The sequence below is a fragment of the Typopeltis vanoorti genome, chromosome 14 (genome assembly GCF_054136105.1).
Source record: "Typopeltis vanoorti isolate ZY-2024b chromosome 14, IOZ_Tvanoo_1.0, whole genome shotgun sequence".
In the NCBI taxonomy this organism is placed as follows: Eukaryota; Metazoa; Arthropoda; class Arachnida; order Uropygi; family Thelyphonidae; genus Typopeltis; species Typopeltis vanoorti.
This window is the reverse complement of record NC_143562.1, coordinates 43,430,630-43,449,030: the sequence shown is the minus strand read 5'-3', so window position 1 is coordinate 43,449,030 and position 18,401 is coordinate 43,430,630. Positions and strand designations below refer to the sequence as shown.

At 35.0% G+C, this 18,401-nt stretch overlaps 1 protein-coding gene across 1 annotated transcript in view; it reads left to right on the top strand.

Annotated features, from left to right (window-relative positions):
• Nucleotides 1-8,141: 8,141 nt before the first annotated feature.
• The window catches only part of LOC150099409 (tolloid-like protein 2), a 781,663-nt gene continuing 771,403 nt past the window's right edge, over nt 8,142-18,401 (top strand). The window contains exon 1 of the mRNA XM_090403893.1: nt 8,142-8,211. The gene's annotated coding sequence lies outside the window, so the exon portion shown is untranslated. The remainder of the gene's footprint in view (nt 8,212-18,401) is intronic.

Genomic DNA, 18,401 nt, shown 5'->3' with positions numbered 1-18,401 from the left:
CAAAGGCCAATGCTGAGAGACATGAACTCCCATTCTACCTCAATAAAGGTCGAAACCGGTCTGGGTAGTGGCCCCTTGCCTTTAATACAAAACATCATACATCCCCTTCTTGGAGATGTGTTTTGGCATTAAGGGTAAATATTAAGATTAGTGATCGGAGCTTGTTCTACCTTTGCCACGAGTTGTCCTGGTGTTGCACTACCTGTGGGATCAGTTAGACTTGCATCAATTGCAGGCGCAAACTTGACTTTTGGTCTGTTTGCTTACTTGGGAAATGGAGTAAAACCAGGTTTAAAATTGCTTGGTATCCTTATATCGACATTATATATATATTATATATTATATCGACATTATATATATATATATATATATATATATATATATATATATATATATATATATATATATATATATATATATATATATATATATAGCAAGTTACTATCGCCATTCTCTGAACGTGTTTCAGATTTTTATTTCATTTGCGAGGAATATGCGAAACTTTTTAATTTCTCTGTTCGAAAAGAAAATCAGGGGTGCGAGTTTTACGTGAGGGCGAGTCATATCCGAGTAAGTACGTTATAACAATTATGGATAAGTACATTGGTACCTTCTTTAAACGGAAAAATAGCTTGGATGACAGTGATAATACAAAATGAGTTTGTAATAACAGTTTGTGTATAGTTTCTGAAGAGAAAGAGGTCTGTAACGAATCCACAAAAACAGAATTCCCATCAGTTGCAATACGATAATATTAACACGCTGAACAAAAGGAAAGATTTGCTAACTTGCTGGACACTCGACCAGTGGATCGCATTCAAAGGTAAATACAATTGGTTAGTTTGTAGGAACATTTTTCTGTTTTCTGACTTTTCTCCCTTTACGGTAATTATGCCTACATTATTGTTATTATTCAACAGTTATTTACAGTTTTGAATGTGTATATAAAGTCAATATCAACAGTTGCCTGATTACGAACGCGTGATGAAAGGGGAGGTTTGGAGCTTCCCCAGATAGTATTCAAAAGGTAAATACAATTGGTTATTTTGTATAGGGCCCCGAAACTTATTAGTTTAGAATTTAACCACTGGGAAAGGGTTTGTGTCCGCCTCAAAACTCTGAAACAGAATTTGGAAACATTTTCCGAATAACTTTTTATAAGAAATTTCTGTGATTTCACGATCCATTTCAGGCTTGCAGTCATGAGAACGACATTTCGTTATCGAAAAAAGAGCAGCTAATTGAGCTTTCAAGTAACAGCGGCCTTAAATGCAATTCCGTGATCGTGGTTTGGCTCGATTCTGGATCTCGCCTCCAGTGAAAAGTGAATTTCCCGAATTATTTGAAGAAGTCGAAAATCGTCATGCAGTTTTCTACAACCTATGTTTGCGAGAAATTTCATCGCTCCTTCAAATAAAAACAAAATACAGAATTCATCTTAGTGTGTGTGTGTGTGTGTGTGTGTGTGTGTGTGCCGATCTTCGACTGAAGTTGACCAATATTGAGCCAGATATCCAGCAACTCTGCAGAGGCCGAGAAGCTGAACCATCTCATTAAAAGTAAATAGTGACATTATTATATCATATTATTTATTTGTTTAATAAAAATTAAAACTTTGTGTCAATTTTTATCCACAAAATTTATTTTTTTATCTATATATCCGGCCTGGTTGGTCGACTATCCAGCCAAAAGGCTGCGAGTTCAAATACCGCAGTGAACATGGATGTTTGTGATTGTCTGTGAAAATACTAGTGGTAGTGGTCGGAGGTAGACAGCTTTGGTGTAGATGATGATAATGATTGTAGTTGTGATTGGTGAAGACGGAGAGTTATTATTATTATTATTATTATTATTATTATTATTATTATTATTATTATTATTATTATTATTATTATTATTATTTTAACGGTGTCTCCATGGAGTCAAAAGACTCATCGCGGGAGACCCGACATTGACACACTAACCATTATTTACACAATACCTGTCATATCTCTCCTTAAATTCATTCACAGTTGAAGCATTCACAACCTAAAATTCATTTAGATGCCTTTCCTCAATATGTCTTTGCACTACCTGGAGGTGTTATGTAATAATGATATCGACAAGCTTTATATGTTCATTGTGCATCACATAGTTTGAATTTGGCACTTGGAAATGTCATATCTGTGAAAATAAGAAATTGCATTGGCATAATTGAAAAGGTATACAATTTCTTCAATACCCTTAAAAGACAGGACGTCCTTGTTCTTTATAATATTATAATATTAATATCTTTTAAGATTTATAATATCTTCGTTTAGCTTGCAAAAACATTTGCGTGCACCTTACCATTGTCTAAAATAATGCAAAAATCTGACCTCTTAAGTGACCTCTTAATTGCTCTCAATTTTGTTGATGATGTTGTGGCTCAATTAAATACCGTTCGTGAAACACCAGATTCTTCATTTAAAGATATTTACTATGAAGCATGTATAAAAGCCAATAAGTTTAATATTGACATTAAAAAGCCAAGGACTTCATCAAAACAAACATTAAGCTCCAATGTTCCAGCCGATTCTGTAGAACTGTATTTCAGAAGAACTATTTCATTCCATTTATGACCAAATATTGACTCAACTTCATGAACGTTTCACTCGGCACTACAACATTTTGAAATATATATTTTTCTCTTCTATCAAATGGAAAAGATGCTCCAACAGGAAGTGAAATGGAAGATTTTCGTCAATTATGTGAATTTTATGCTGGTGATTAGCCTTATACAAATCCACCAATTTTGAACGCCGAATTCAAGTTGTGGTATAAGAAATTTGAAAAATCATTTGCAATAGCTCCATGCAAAAATGATGTTGATGTAGTTTCAAAGGGCGACAAAATGATATATCCTAACATCTATAACTTATTAAAAATATTTGCAGAGCTTCCGATAACAACATGTGTCAGTGAAAGGTCAATTTCTAACTTACGCCTTTTAAAAACCTATTTAAGATCTACCATGACACAATCACGATTGAACGGACTGGCTTTGCTATATATATATATATATATATATACACACACACACACACATAGAGAGAGATTAATGTAACCACGACTGAAATAATTGAAGAGCTTTGTAAAAATAAAAGAAAACTGGATTTTATTCTTTAAATAAATTTTTATAATCACCTAATGAATTTTATTGAATGAATGAAATTTAACGAATTTTAGTTGAACGGATAAAAATATTTTTATCCGTTCAACTCGCCCCTCCCCCAAGATTAAATCCTGGGTGCGCCACTAATCATAGAGGTATATAATAATAATAAATAAAAAAAAATCAGCTAACGCCTTTTTATTCCCGTATACAGGGAGTAGGCGAGGCCATTTAGCCCTATCTAACTTTTGGAGACTGAGTGGGCAGTTCAATCTCCACTGGTACCAATCAGAGATAGATGGCCCAAGGCTATCACTAATTAAGCGGTACTCAGTGAAGAGAGACGGCTCAGACTCGAAACTAAATCTTCCTTCGTGCGGCCAAGCGCCGTGGTTGGCAAACGCCACATCCACTGAGCTACACAGGCTCTAATAATAATAATAATAATAATAATAATAATAATAATAATAATAATAATAATAATAATAATAATAATAATATTAATAATAATAATAATCCTATATATCACAGTGGAAGTGAAGCTTGCATCCTCTATGCTAGGCTGAAGGTAGACTTAAGTTCAGGTCTAGTCACTGACTGGAGGAACTTTTTCTAAGCCTATCTTTGACAGGTTCCCAAATTAGTCGATTTCTGACACCAGCAAGTGGGTTTTTCCTCCTGGAAACTCGGGTTTTTCGTCCCATAAATCTCAAGAATATCGACCGTAGAACCCACACTATTTTCAGATATTAAAAATATTGTGTTAGTTATTTAAAGTAAAGAGCCAATAGGCTTCATTTCGGCGATGTAAAACATTATTTAAATTAAGGGGATAGAAATCCTACATTGTTTTAAAACCGAATAAGAAACTCAAAGATCGAAATATTGTGACAGGGTTAGGGACCACGAGTTGGCGGCACTTGTTAAATCCTCTCTTCACTGGGTTCTGCTTAAATTAGTGATAGTCTCGAGCCAGCTATCACTGATTGGCTACCAGTGGAGATTGAACTGCGCACACAGTCTCAGTAAGCTAGATAGGGCTAGAACAGCCTCGCCTTCTCCCTATACAGGAATAAAAGGTGTTAGTTGATTTTTTTTAATAATAAAGCATTCTTAATTGCATCCTTCTCTTACCTTAGCCTTTCTCATTTTCATTGGTTCTCAACATTTTTGATACTTGCACAGCAAGACCAAAATAAAAAACTTTCGGTACCACATTTCAAATTACGGTATATATTTTATTAAGATATCTAATAAAATATGTGCACTACAAAATGAACTAAACTACTGCATTAACATGTCATTTTATTTTTGGGAATGTTTGTTCCAATGAATCTTATGACTAAATTTCCACCATAGAACATAATTATTGTTATTATTATGTAACACCTCCAAGCAATCCATAAACTCATCGCGGGAGGGCATTCTACTCTACTCCGCTACACAAATCACACATCTTCCGTACTACTGAAAGCTCTAAATTACAGCCTTAGTATAGAACGCCCACCGATTGTAGATCTCTGCTTGGCGTTTTGCCAAAAATAGTCAATTCATGCTGAAGGGGAGAAAGAAATGAAGGATGTACGAATTGGTCGCCAACATGCGAAATCACGTGCTTTCTTGTCTGTCGCTGTACTAGTAGTAGCTTGATTTTTTGTTGCTTTTTTGCTTTATTATTTTTTTTTATTATTAATTTGTGTGATGGACGTTTAAACGTTTCAGTAGCTCTTTCAAAAGAATATTGACTAATGTGCTGACATTCTGCGAAAAAAAATCGTTAAAAGGCAGTCTCATTTCTCCACTTGGTCAAATCAAGTCATAAAACGTGCAAGTGCAATTGCGGGCGTATCGCGATCGACTGTTAAAAGAATTCGTAGGGAATCAAAAGGTGAAGGTAAGCTAAAATTTAAATCTCCTAAAAAAGGGCCAGAGAAAGAAAACCATCGAAACCATAGCTTTGAATGATTTTGATGTAGACGTTATAAGAAGAACTATTCACGAATTTTACGTAGTCGAAAAAAGATTGCCAACTGTTCCGAAATTGATTCCTGTGCTTATAGAAAAAATTAATTTTCCTTGGAAAAGATAAGCTTTAAAGAAAATACTTCATGAAATCAGATTTTGTTTTAAAAAGTCCCAGAATAAAAGGAAACTTATCATGGAGCGAAGTGAGATTGTTTTATCTAGAACGCAGTATTTGAGAGCAATACGACGTTTCAGGGAGGAGAAAAGGCCGATTGTGCATCTAGATGAAACTTGGATTGATAGTAATTTAACTTATGGAAAATGTTGGCAGTCTAAAGAAGAATGTGGAGTGCTAGAAAGCGGAAATGCCTCGCGGCGCATAATAATTTTGTGTGCGGGTGGAGAAATGGTTTTTTTTACCAATTCAAACTTACTATACAAAGTCAATTCAACTACTGGAGATTACCATGGGCAAATGATGTGCGTAAAATTGAATTGCTTAATTTGGTCAAAAGAAACTCGCCCACAACTAAACTATTTAAATTCGACACGGTGCTCAAAGAGCATGGATTTCTAGCTTTGAGGCTACCACCATATCATTGTGATATTAATGCTATTGAGTATGTTTGGGCAGAAGTGAAAAGTTTCATTCGCCATTGCAACGTAACTGGGGATATTGACATGTCGAAACTTTTTAAGCTTTCAAAACAGGCGATTGAAATTATTACAGTTCAAACCTGGGAAAAATATTGCTCTCATGTCACCTCATTGGAAAATATGTATTGGGAAAGAGACGGAATTATCGAAGAATTATGCGAAGCTTTGGTGACCAGTTTAAGAAAGTGATGGCGATTCGGACACCGATTCAGGTGACTATGAAGATTAAAAGGATTTGATAATGGTATTTTTTCCAACCTTTTTTTTTGCGTGGGTTTGTTTAAAGAGTCACAACAAGTCATAAATAATTAATCGGTTTAGGACATTAAAGTGTCTCAGTTCTCTCAACTGTAAGTTTAGAATATCTAAGTTCATTTGAAAAAAATTGCTGTTTTTCTGTATAATTATTTTTATTTTATAGAAAACTTTCTTAAAATAAATTTCGTTAAATTTTTGTTTTATGCTATACTTTTTTTAATTTTGTTAATACTCTACGTACATTTTCCCAACTGTTATACAAGCAAAATAATTACACTTTAAAAACTACAATATTCATAAAAGAAAAGCTAAATTTTCCGACCTGCAATAATAAACAAACTCATCCGAAGAAGGATTGATTACCGGAATGGATTCTCCTTTTTGGGACATGCGCGGAAGTGTCGAAGGATCTTTAATCTGTGGGCGAACTATATTACTTAATTCTCTCACTACACATAACTACTATTAGCGCCATCTATCGCCCATCACCACCGCCAACAGTACTTTTTGTCTGTGAATTGCATGTGTTCCAGGGCGAATTCTCCATGCTTGCTACGCGCAAGCTCATTAATTGAGAAAGAAGTAATATTAATTTGTTAATAAATGCATGCATTTATAAGCATTCATAATATTAGCGCCTTAACATTGCGCGGCAATAATTGAGCTTTGCGTTGTATCGAAGGCCGATGCTTGCTAGTCTAGTCAAAGCTACCTTGGCTTGCTCGGTTGTAAGAGCTTCTAGATCCTCGCAAGCAGCACTCTGATTTTATGCGCGCGCATAGCCATTTCCGCTTCCTTCAAGTCGTCTTAAACACGTCAAAGTAGTTCTAGCCAGTGAGCTTCAGCCAGCCTTTACAAGTGTGCGTGTTGCTTGGGATAATTAAGTTACAACCAACTTTTTATGACGATGTTATTGACCAGTTCATAAAGAAGAACCGTAGGGTAGAATTTGTATTCAAGTCGCTAAACTGAAAAAGACAGAATATCATTTGTAAAATAAACGTTGTATTTGTAGGATTAAATGTACATAAATTTCTAAATATATAGTTTTAAATGGTCAATAATTCATTATTCCCTAATCAGACTTCAATCACACCACTCACTCCCTGAATGATAACAAGAGCACGGGTGAATTTCAAGACTAGCATTCGCTCCTGATGTGTTATGATCTGATGATTTAAATCCATTTAAAGATTCCTTTCATCACGACGAGAATCGAATTCATGCCTTTTTCTATCATAGGTTGCAATGTACCATCGTTCTTCTAATTTTGCTAAGGAGGCTTACAAAAAAAAATTAAAAGATATGTTGATGTGAGATTAAAGACACGAATTACCTCGATGCGAACAATGCATGCTAACAGCAACACTGTTGTGTAAGAAAGTTTTCCAAGAAGGAATAGAAAACATCGAGAGATGAGGTTCGCTTGCGATTTTATGCTTTCCAAGAAATATACGAGCTCGTATAGCTATCCAATCGTAGGTTGAACAAATAAAATATTTCAAAATCAACACATGATTTGTCATAAACTGCTAGGTAAAACATAATTATTTATCTTTACGGGGGGGGGTTAATATTTTATTTTCATAATTTCATAAATTAAAAAAAATCAGTATATACCGCCTTTTATATGAATAAAAGGCGTTAGTAGATTATATTATTGTTATAAAAAAAATCAATCGCCCGTTATTCACGTATCACAAAATCTTTTTCCACGTATATCCAGTGGTACGCGTACCACCGATTGAAAGGTGCTGCTCAACACTTATTGTTATTTATAGACTTTAGAAAAATACGAATGATTATTAAATGCATGCTAGGTGTTGTCTTAACATTTTCTTTCGATGAGTTGTGAGTGATGCTGCTTGACACTGTTTTCAGCGCCCCTGGTGATCAGCTTTCTATCAGTGTATAGAAGGTCTGAGAAAGTTTTGGGAAGAGAAAGTATCCGATGTTGTTCCTTCTTTGCATGATGTTGATGATCCTTTCATGTTAAGTTATTACTTTCTTATAGAAGAAAGAAAAGGAGCTCTGAATATTAAGAGTATTTGCTGTTTTATAATATCTAGTGTATGTTTCCGATACTGACGGAGGTAGTGCTTACCAGTAAAGATCATCATGTTGACGGGGAAGAGACCTTCAACCTACTGCCCTGTTGTGTTATATCTACTGTAGGTTCTCTTAAGGCGCCGTGCCAGGTTAGTTTAATCATTATTTGTTTTGATTACTATATCATTTTTTTTATAAATACTGTAACAGAATTGTATTTTTAATAAAGATTTTATTGCTATTAGTATTTTTGCATTATGTTATCAAACATCTCATTTGACTTTCATTAAGCATATCAACTTACTGATGAGATATAACAAGATTATCTCTTCGCAAGAGGATTAGATATTCTTGGTATATTTCATCCTCTTGCATTCCAACACAAAAAACGATAGTATTTGCGATTCCATGTAATTTTTTTCTTCTTTCATAAAATTGCATGTGCTTGTGTTAATGTTTTTAAATCTGCAATTTAATACATCTTTTAAAAAGCCCATAGCAGTCTCTCGGAATTATCACTTTTTTGCATAATTTTGTTTAAACTATTCCCATGAATGAATGAAATGAATGAACCTATCCCCAGATATCATGGAAAGAAAAAATAACCAATGAAGATGTCTTAAAATCCATTGCCAAAGCCAAAGATCTCATACAAACAATCAAGAAATGAAAAACATCATATTGTGGCCACATCATGAGAAACGACAAATATCAGCTTCTACAAAGAATTGATGACAATGGAGCTAGTAGAAGAAAAAGAATATCTTGGTTTGATATCAACAAGACAGGAAAGAGCAGTGTACAACTGCTCAGATCAATGCAAGAACATAGTTTGTTTGCCAAGATGGTCGCTGACTTTCAATAGAAGATGGGACCATAAGAAGAAGATCCCCATGAAGGCAATTCATGATAACATATATATTTTGACCTGAATATGCTTTTGTCATACCAAATAGAATATAGATCAACTTAGATCAACTGCAGTTGCCTCTAAAATATAATTTAATACAAAATCATTTCAGTTTTTGCTACAGAAAGTAACTTAATTAACATGAATGCTTGTTCAGTGCCATTTAAATCAGTGTTAGCAGGAAACTGAAATTATAATACCTGTGTTCATCTAGCGAATGATCGTTGTGTTATCATGGATTCAATCTCATTTAATTTTTAATTAAATGAGATTGTATAAAATAATATTTAAAATTAAATGAAATATGAAAATAAAATTTAATTATTATTATTATTAACAATAACAACAATAATAATATTATTATTAATGTATCTCCATAGAGTTCAATGACTTATTGTAGGAGATCCACAAACAGTTCACAATATACCTGTTGTACCTTTCTTTAAAATGATTCAGTGATGAAGAGCTGACAACACCTCAGGCAACCCATTCTACTCATTCACCACCTTCATAACAAAAATCTAGATTTCACATCCTTATTAACTGAAACTTTGCTCAACTTCTGATGACAACCTCTTGCTCTATCACTACCTGCCATATACTGAAAAATATTTCTTACCTCTATTCTATAAAACCTTTTTAGCACCTTGAACGTTACTATCATGTCACCCTTCTTGTTTCTATCTGCCAATTTTTGTATCCCCAAAAATCTTCAATCCATTTCATACAGAACATTTCACAGGCCTGAAACCATCTTGGTTACATACCTCTGAATCCTCTCAACAATCTCACATCTCCAAGAAACCCAGGTGATCAATTCTGAGCACAATAGCCAAGAGGTGAGATTTATAAAGAGGAATAAAATATGTGAGACTTATAAAGAGGAATAATGACTATTTATGTACATTGCTAATTAGCATATTTTTGACCATCCAAATGACCTCTGAACTTTAGTTCCTTATCAACCATAACTCCTAGATCTTCAATTGGATTCATCAATTTCCAGCATTGAAACCCCATCAGCAGAACACAGAGATGGAAATTTTTTTCAGAACACAGAGATGGAAATTCAAAATACAAAGTGCATAACTTTGTATTTTGACACATTAAAAGAAAAATCATTATCCTTTCTTTGTTTTAAGGTTATACGCTGGTCAGCATTCGTAGTGAAGAATTTATGGAGTCACAACACATGTTAGAAAAATTACTTTACTTAACGAAACATCGAATGTTACATTCTTAATGTTAAGTAAAGTAATTTTTCTAACACGTGTTGCGTCTCCATAAATTCTTCACTATGAACCATTATCCTTTGATTACAATGACAGCTTATTCAAATCACGCAGGATCACCACTGCCTTTATTTACTATAGCTCTTCACCACTATGCATCATCAGGCAAACAACTGGATATCAATCTTTAAATTGTCTCCAGTTGTTTGCCTGATGATGCATATTAAACAACAGTGGACCAAGAACAGAGCCTTGGCATACCACTGGTTACTTTTCTGACTTTTGACTGTTCCACCATACACTGCTCTCTTGATGTCTGTATGACAGCCACCCACTTATCCATCTCACCAATCCAGTATCCATTTTCCCATTTGATTTAGCATTGTGTGACATTCTGTGAAAATGCAAAATCCATCAGTATCACGTTAGAGGCATTATCTTTATCCAGCTTTATCATTAGTTTATTTGTAGAAATAAAATAAATTGCTAAGGCAAGTCCTCCCCTTAACAAAGCCATGCTGACCTCTAAAAAGTATCAAATTATTATCCACTCAATCTTGAATTCTTGCTTTCACCAACATTTCCAAAACTTTAACCACCACACCTGAGATAGTAACAGGTCTGTAATTATGAACCTCTGTTTTGGACCCACCAATGGAACTGTCATACTTTCCTTCCATGCTCTTAGATCTCCATCTGAGCTGAGACTTAAATTAAAAAAGCCTAGTTCCTTGCACATTTATACAACACACACATGCCGAAATCACATCTAATCCTATGGAAGAATTCATGTTTAGATTTTTTAGTACCCCACATCTTCAGTTTATCTATTGCAAAGATCATATCCATGCCTCTCTCATCAGCTATCATAGATCTTTATCCTGTTGATATACCTTCACTAAGTAATCACTCAGTAATTACAACTATTTCTTCAGGTTATGTTACCTTTGCACCACAGATTCAAAGATAGCTTTCCATAATCATTTTTCTTTTTATTCATAACATACCAAAAGAATTCCTTTTGGATTTACTTTGGAATGTTCAACTAATTTCATCTCATAATGTGATGTAGCTTCCATACCATTTTCTTGCTTGTGCCTTTTACTGTTCATGAGCTTGTTGGTCACATCTCAGCTTATATTCTTTCCACAATAACTTCTTTTGCAGCTTGTGCTTGATGATGCGCCTCCGTAGCGCAATTGGAAGAACGACGGTACATTGTGTGCTTTGAGTGGAATAGGCCTAAGTTCGATTCTCGTCGCGACGGGAGGAATCTTTATCTGGACGATTTCAATCGAAGGTGAGTTAGCCGATCTCATACGGAGGTAGCAGGGTTTTTTCTCCCTGAAACTTGGGTTTTTCATCCCGCATACAGACAAATCGGCCTTTCAGAACACGCGCAATTTACAGACAAAAATACTAGTTGTGGTGGAGGTGAGCGATAGATGGCGTTGATGGAGATGATTCGTAGTAGAGGTTCGGTGTAGTGGTTGAGACAGTTGTAGGTGTCCTCCGGCGATGAGTCTTCGGACTCCTTGGAGGTGTCAGGAATAATAATAATCTTATTCTTCTCACTTTAGGAATTCAGTGTGATACTATTATCTTCAAATATCCTTGAATTATTTCCCATTCATCAGTTGTCCTTTAAGCTTAACAAAATCAGATTTCCCTAAATACTCATTCTTTACTGAGTATTCAACATGACTAAATATCTTCCAAATAACACTGAATGAACAATACTCTCTCTCTCTCTCTCCATATGGAGGCAAAATGATGACCTTGGATAAGGACAAATTCTCCATCACCAAATCCGATACTCTGAGTTCTCTCAAAAACACATTGTTTCAATTAATTCTCTGTCAGTAGCTGCATAAATTCCAATTCCCTTCCCCTATACAACATCTCCTCATTCCAATATATATCCCCATAATTAAAGTTGCCCATAATAATTTCATTGCCCTTATTCATAGAACTCATAGAACTGATCTGCTGATGTATGTCATCTAAATCTGTTCTTGCAAACAGCAACCCACAACAAACATGTCACTGTTTAACCTTATCTCACACCAAATAGATTCAAATGCACTACCTCTCACAGTAATGTCACTGCCCTTCTGACAGATCTCAAACTTAGTTCGTAGCAACTCCTCTGCTGTCATTAACAACACTCCGTCACAGATTTTGTTCTTCCTCTCTTCTCTGAAAACAGAATAACTCATATACTCTATTCTGTCATATCCTGTACACCCCCCTTGAGAATACATGTCAGGAATTTGATGATGATATACTCTATTCCTGAAACTATATCATCTTTTCTTAACCAAGTTTCACTGATACCAATAATATCAGGCCAAGATATAATAATCAAAGATATAAATTCTTAGGTATGCAAACACTTAATACAGCTGGATGCACTAGAACCACTTGTCCCAGTGATCCTTGCACATACATAGTCCCTGTACCTGTTCACACTTAAACAATCAGTATAGTTTCCTATTTATGCACATCACACCACACTTTATTCAGCGCTTCTTTCCAACAGTGACCTCCTAATTTATTTAAATGAACACCATCATACAGATATAATTCATTTCATCTCTCAAATTCACTCCATAAATGAATGAATTGCACTCCATTCCTTTTACACAACTCATTCTTCTGAATTGAATTAATGAATTGATTCATTTGCAATTATGGTTCTTCTATTCAATTTATTCTTATCAAAGTGTGGCAATACACCTATAATCTTCACTTTTATCCCTTTCTCTACTGATTTTTTCAATAACACTTTTGTATCCTCTCATTTCATTTTTTGCTCCTTTCAGATCATTTGCATCTGCAAACACAATCCACTGAGCCTGTGTAGCTCAGTGGATGTGGCGTTTGCACACCACTGCGCTTGGCCGCACGAAGGAAGACTTTGTTTCGAGTCTAGTCGGCGACTAGAGGAAATTTTTCTAAGCCTTTTTTCGACCGGTTCCCGAGTTAGTCGATCTCTGGCACGGGCAAGCAGGTTTTTCCTCACGGAAACTCGGGTTTTTCGTCCTGTAAACTCAAGAAAATCGACCGTAGAACCCACATTATTTCAGACATTAAATATATTGTGTTAGGGACCACGAGATGGCGGCACATTTGAGCCGTCTCTCTTCACTGCATGCCACTTAATTAGTGATAGCTTTGGGCCATCTGTCTCTGATTGGGTACCAGTGGAGATTGAACTGCCCACTCAGTCTCCAAAAGTTAGATAGGGCTAAATGGCCTCGCCTACTCCCGTATACGGAAATAAAAAGGCGTTAGCTGAAAATTAAAAAAAAAAAAATTTTTTTTTTAAAAACACAATCCACTCATTCACTTTTCCAACGTGTTTTTTTGGAAAAGTGAATGAGTGGATTGTGGAAAATTAAGAACACTAATATTCTTAATTTTTTTATTCAAAGGATGATTTAGCCATTCTAATATCATATAATTTTTATCATAGAATTCCCATATAATATTGATCCTTTATTGTCCATTACACACTTTTTCATATTCTCCTGACTCTTTTCAAGAACTTCTTTTCCCTTGTTTATCTCCGTCTTAATCACCAAATACTCATATCAGTTAAACTTTCATACCTTTGACTATCTCTTTCAGACTCTCCTTTTCCCTTTCATCCACCTGATTATCCCCATTTTCACATCTGATCTAATAGAATTAGTTAATCCTATATCCAGCCTCTTAATCTCACTATGCACTCTCAACTCAGACTTCATGCATTTCATCTCTTCTCTTGCTATTTCCAAGCAGCAAATCCTAGATAAAGAATGGTCAGAAATCAATGATGCACTGTCTTTAGAAGACTATATTTAAATTAATAGTTTGTGAGCATTGTCAGGAATGAGTGGACAAATGGTTGGTACAGTCTTCCTCATAAATCTCTTTAAAGAAATAGAGGCCATAATTTGGCAGTAATGAAGATCTGCCGCTGCAACTTCCTCATTATGAAGATATGATTACTTCAAAATATCTTTGGGATGCATTTCCAATGCTGCCTGTATAACAGTCATGGTAATTGGAATTACAGACGTAGATGAAATCTTATATTGTATATCTTTGAAAACCACTGTCTTGTTGTGAAGAACCAGCAAGAGATACTGCAAGAGAACTGAAGTTGGAATCTTGTGCTATGACTTGAGAAGAGAGGTCTGATGCTAATGACTCAGGTGGTGCAGAAAAGGAAGAAATGAATGATTGTCCATCTCCAAACAAATTCCGAATGACAGCTGAATCAGCATTTTTAGAAATGCTGATTCAGCATTTCTAAAAATGAAATTTCTAATTTCATTTTTAGAAATTTCTAATTTCTAAGAATGAAATTTTTACCTATCTAGCCAAGCCATATACACTCAGGCAGATGTTATCAGACTCAGACAGATTGCATGATATTTTTTTTAACCTTCTACAAAGAATTAATTTGTAGAAACATTTGACTGTAATTTTGTTTGTGTAGATACTGCATTGCTTAACTTAATTTTTGTGCATGCATATTATTTTCTAATTTCTCTTTGACTATTTATGTACTGCTGTAATGTTTGCTGTAATTTTATTTATATGTGTATGCTGCATTGCTTTGCTTGGTTTTTGTACATGCATATTGTTCACTAGTTTGACTATTGCATTGCTATAATCTTTAATCTTGCGTATTGCTGTAATCTTTGCTGTGACACAGTATGACCTTTGCTGTTCTTGTGCCAATAAACCAACCAAATCTAAAGTGTTTAACATTTTATTTTTAAAATATAAATGTTTAGTACTTCAGGTTCAGATTTGATCACTTTATATGTTTCAGTGAATGTAAATATCAATTAGAGATGGATAGATCATAACAAATTAATTCAAAAAGATTGATTCTTCACACTGCACATTAGTGCAGTGTGAAACAGTTTATAGTTAAAATTGAAATTAGTCTGATGTACACAAATAACTGTCTGCTATGGCTTAGCAACAGACCACTGAACTGTTCACAATGCATCTGTCAGTTAATATTTGTTATTAACAGATATTCATGGAGTCTGTAGATTATTGTAGGAGACTACACTCTACTGATAGCATACACTCTTCACATCACATTCTGACAGCTCATTGCACTGACTTGTCACTCTTGATTTTTTGTTTGTTATATCACCTTTACTCTGCCTAAGCAGTGAAGTCAACCTCCTTGGATATTTCAGTGTTCAAAACACCATATGGCTCTCCTCTTCCAGCTGTATCAAGCAGGTATACAGTTTGAGACATTTGCTGTCACAATGATTTTATCCAAATTACTTATATACCTACTAGAATAATAGATACTGTCTGACTCCAGATCTGAGACCCTGGTCTGGCAACATGCCAAGAAGAGTCGATTCATGTGAAGGGAAGAAAAAAATAAAGGATGTACGAATTGGTCACTAACATGCGAAATCACGTGCTTTATACATGAAATTTTCCAATTGTTATACAAGCAAAATAGTTACCACTTTAAAAACTACAATATTCATAAAAGAAAAGTTAATTTTCTTACTTGTAATAATAAACAACTCATCCCACAAGATGGATTGATTACCCTGTTATCGGAATGGATTCTCCTTCTTCTGACATGTGCAGAAGTGTCGAAGGGTCTCGCATCTGTGGGCATATAGTAACTCCACTTGCTCTTCAGACACACTAGCTCTATCTCTTCCTAGTGACTCATCTAAATGCACCTCAAATGTTATCTGTCTTTCAGGCATTTTCGATCACAATGATTACAGATCTCTTCCCCTCATGGAGCAACATATATGCAACCATTTGCATCCATGTGTATGACATTGTAAGAAAGCCAAGTGTGATGGTCATTGCACTTCTCTTCATCCTTTCCTTATTTCGATTATTATTTTTACTATTTGATCCACGCTTATGTGTTAACCATATCACTGAAATAATTCTTATCACTGTGAAAACATTTATTTCCCTTTCCACCCTAAAGTCCTCTGTCCCCCTGTTTAAGCCTAGGTTCTCCCAAAGGCCTACCAGGACTGTACAAGAGAAGAATTAAGCATACTCTTACTGGCTTTCATCCGAACTCCCCCATCCTATGCTGCTTATACCAGATTCTGGAATGGCTGCAAGAAAACTATTGACACATCAGAAACTGATTTTGAAGGAGTTAAATAAAAGTAAGAAACTTATCCTGTCCAAATGGCAGACCTTTTGTCTCTAGCCAAGCTGTTGGTGATAACTTCTGTCCAACACTGCTCCCATCGTTATTACATCCAGTTGATTCTATTGAATTGTCAGCCACATAAAAAAACAAACGAGTTGCCCGTTGTTGTACCACCTTACCCCAGTCCTGAAGATACTTTCAGTCGCAAACTTTGTTTGCTCACACTTGGATAAAGGATTAAACTAAATTTATTATTAACTACTCTACTTTTCTTCCAATTCTTGCACCACTGATCATGGTAAATGATCCTCAGCCATTCACACCAGCGAATGCAGAAATGGCTGCAGCAGGTTCAGCTGAGAACAAAGAAAGAAGTGCAAGAAAAGAGAAGTCAATGCTTGACTAAGAGAGAAGGAAAAATTAAGGAGAGAGTCTTGTATAGAAGTTCTATCATTTGAAGTGTGATTGTCAAGAAAATGACAAATCATGCTTGCCAGAGCAAAAATGAATGATGTTAGCCAGGCTATTAAAGCGCAAAAGAGTAAAGTGAAAGAGTTGCATGATTTGAAAGGAGAAAAGTGTGGTATGAAGGAGGATATGAAAGAGTTACTGAAAGTTGCAAAAGAAAAGAGAGAGAGAGAGAGACAGATATGACAGAGTTGAGCTGAGAAAGAGGACCATAATAGTTAATGAATCAATGCAGGAGGAATGATGTGGATGTGTGGAGTGAGTTTGATGGACAAAAGGACTTATTCAAGAAAGATGGTTTGCATCTGAATGGATTTGGTGTTCAGTCAGGAAAAAGTGTTGCTGAATAAAGTGAATATGAAAAATCAGGGAAACTAGAGCTTTTAGTTGAGAGTGATTTAGTTGAAAGTAGGGCAAACTGGAGGAATAACGTGTTGCAGAAGAGGAAGAATGAAAAAAGGAAGAGGAAAAAGAGAAAATGGAAAGGTAGTTAAACAATTCAAAGTGAAGAGTCTTGCAGAAATGTTCTCTGCAGTTAGCGCTGTTTTCAAAATAGTTGAAGACATGTCCCAATGCTGAATGCTACTTACTAGTAGGAAGGAAAGTAGATGATATGTTTGCTTGCTATAAACAAATTTATGATGAAAAGAAGAAGAGGAATAAGCAAAGCACATTGAACATTTTCATCAAAAAAACAAAGGTTACACCAGAAGAGTCGCCCTGGTCCTTCACATAGGGAAGGTATTGAAGATGTGATTGTGGAAGAAGATTTGGGTGATTATTCTCCTGTTTTATAGTGGCAGTAACACACAGTACAGTTTTATAAGGTTTCAAAATTAAAATGACAGTATACTTATTACAGTTAAGGCCCTAACCCCTATAACTCTGTTGATTTAATGTACCGACTTACATCCTGCCTGATGAAACAGAACCCCAACCTAAGTCAAGGTATGACTGTATAGTATAATAGACATTTAGACATAGTATAATATTTAAAATATTATACTATGTTAAACATCTACTACCTTCTGAGGCATGTAATGCTTCAAACAAAGGGCAATACCAGTAAGTATTCTGTGTAAAAGAAATTTAGTTATATTTGTAAAAAATGGATTTGAAATCATGAAGAACTTTGTGTGATTATATTTTGTATTAAACTGAACAACAGTATTATTGAAACAATCAGTAAAATTAAGTAGGCATATGGTAATTATTTTTATCACATGTTCAAGTATTTAAATGGCACAAGATGTTTTTGGAGGGGACAGAAAGTGTAAAAGATGAGCAATGTGCAGGGTGGCCTGTCACAAGAACAAACAACAATATTGAGCAAGTACAATGCTGGATCTGTGAAAGTCTATGTTTAACACCCCCAAATAATCTCAGAAAAATTGCATATTAACTGTTTTACCATTCACAAGATTTTGACTGAAGATTTGGAAATGCGAAAGATCTGTGCATAGTGGTTCCAAAAAATCTCAGTGATGATCACAAAGATTGGTGGTGCAATGTTGCCATAGAAATGCCGGACAAACTTTAAACCGAAACCAGTTTTTTAGATCATGT